Source organism: Leuciscus leuciscus (genome assembly GCF_965113295.1).
Source record: "Leuciscus leuciscus genome assembly, chromosome: 21".
In the NCBI taxonomy this organism is placed as follows: Eukaryota; Metazoa; Chordata; class Actinopteri; order Cypriniformes; family Leuciscidae; genus Leuciscus; species Leuciscus leuciscus.
Window position 1 is genome coordinate 470915 of NC_138745.1, and position 2500 is coordinate 473414.

At 42.4% G+C, this 2500-nt stretch overlaps 1 protein-coding gene across 1 annotated transcript in view; it reads right to left on the reverse strand.

Moving 5' to 3' along the window:
- Positions 1-2500, reverse strand: part of dnah9 (dynein, axonemal, heavy chain 9) — a 144971-nt gene that overhangs the window by 37092 nt on the left and 105379 nt on the right.

Genomic DNA, 2500 nt, shown 5'->3' on the forward strand with positions numbered 1-2500 from the left:
AGAAGAAATTATATCTGGTGTCTGAATAATGTTTGGTTGGACTGTATATAAAATATAATTATAATCCTAGTTATAATAAGAAACTAATAAATGCTGTAAATGGACAGGACCTTATTATAAAGCGGCATCATAATAATATATGTGCTGTATTTATTATTCAGTATTAAAGTCTGCTGAGGAAGCTAGTGAGCTGTTATCGACTAATTGCATCACCAGTTGTTTTGTTCTGGAGTCATTGTGAAATCATATTAGTGATATTATCAGAGAATTGAGCTCTGGAAGTTTTAATTGATAAATGACAATCACTCGAGGCGGATGAGCGTTTGGTAATGAACGTCTTTTTGTTTTTATATGTCACAAGGGATTATGCGATTGGCACTTATTCTGCAAGACAAAAGCTGATCGGGAGAGAAAATTGGGGCGAAATACGCAATTAGCAGAAAAACTCGATCCCACAGCAAACAAACAGTCAAATAAGGCAATCCCAAACTCCTCTGGAATCTGCTCCCTTTCTCCAGCTCAAACCTGCTGATTATCCCTCAGAAAACCAGACTGCCCTCGGGGAGCCAAACCCTATATACCCACAACATCAAGTTGCTATCATGTGGGTAATTAAACTGATGAATAGGAGGTAAAGATGATGGAGGACTAATTGCCCTGAAAGCGCAGTCAGAAAGCACACTTCAAGCTCTCGACGGAAGTTCTCCCTCTCTCTCCTCAAACTACATGAAACGACAGTAATGATCCTCTTCAGTCAGAGAGGCGATTCTCGTCGTCACAGGCCTTCACAAGTTCACATCAAAGAACACAAGCATAATATTGTGTTGTTAAAATATCATGAGTCATCTTAAAAGAGACAATTTGAGATAAAAAGGCGAAGAAACTCTTAGGACATGTGACCGTGAGCATACAGCCGCTCGGATCTCCGTCATCGGCTTTAAGAAGACTGCATCATAAACATGCTTATGTTGAGCAGAGAAGAACAACTCAGATTCTCATTTAAGATGAAACACTTAATGAGTGGCTATAAAAGCAGCCGGTCCACCTCGACGCTCCTGAATGCGAGCAGGGACAAACTAGCTTGAATTGATGTCCGCTATCCACTAATTACATGTTAGCGGGGTCCCACCTCAATAAAGCAGCCTGGAGCTCCATTAATAACCCTTCTGCCTCATTAGCACCTACTTTTAATTTTGATTTCTAGCCAGGCCGGCTCTCTGCCATTAATGTAAATAGGTTGTTCTGGTGGGCGTCGATCTCTAACAGTGCAATAGCGTAAAGTGTGTGTGGATTCAGATTTTACATTTCTTCCCCTCTCGTCTCTAGCCAGTATAATCTCTGTGCTTAAATGAGCTTTCTGATAGCTTTCCATCTAAAGGCTGGTGGGAGCGAGGACAGATCCCCAATCCATTACCTGAGGACCCGAAGAGCGTACACACACACACACACACACTGTATTCGATCTGTCAGAAGGCATAGTGCAGCTCAAACACAAGCAAGCATGAGAGAAGAAATAACGTCTCGATCAGAATAATTAGCTCGAGTGCTGCTGAGAACACACTTATGCCGAGGTCACAGCGCATGCTCTTCAAACTCGTCGCTGTTCTCCGGACTGGAATTGTTATTAAAAATGATAGCCAGGAAGAAGCCTGCGATGGTCTGTGCGCTCCTAGCAGCGAGAAGGAGAAATATAAACAGATCACGCAGGAGGGAATGATTGGGAGACGCTGGGATCAAGGATTGTATGTTGGAGGTAAATATATAACTTTGCAGTGTTTCGCTGGTCAAGCAGATGTTTGTGCTTTGTTTCTGTCTGATATAATTGTAAAGCTGATATCTGGTCTCTAACCTCATTGGCTATAGGCCATCGGTGATGTAGTTTTCAGTCAGAACACATTCTCAGCGCCGACAGGTCCAGATATTTATCATTATCAAAAGTGACAGTGCAGTCGCCAGTTGCATAAACTGCTTATTCTAGTCTTCATCTCATTTATTTCTTCAAGACTGGTCAAGACTCTAAGCCAGTTACACAAGCGGACAGTATCCGATCAGACCAGGAGCGCTCTCATCTACAGCACTGGAGCATGCCGAACGTTCACACTGAACCCGCCGGGGTTATGGGAACAGTAACACTGACATTCTCAAACCACAGAGGTGATACGGTAGGCCATGAAGCCACATGACTGAAATCAATGACATTTTCTAAACACAATAATCATACATCATTAGACAAAGTCAGCTGTCTGAAGTATTGCAGTGTTTTAGAGATATTGAGCGACCCGCTCTCCTCCCAGAAACACTCTATTAATGCTGACAGGAGAACAACAGGGACAACAATACGTGTGCTGGGAAGAGTGTCGTCCTACGCAGCTCGCATTTAAAAGACCCGGATAAAAGGCATCAGGCTTCTTAATGCGCTTCATTCGCAGAAGAGGATCTATTGATGAATAATATGTGTGTTGACCACTGAAAAAAATAAATTAGCTAATGGCACATGAAT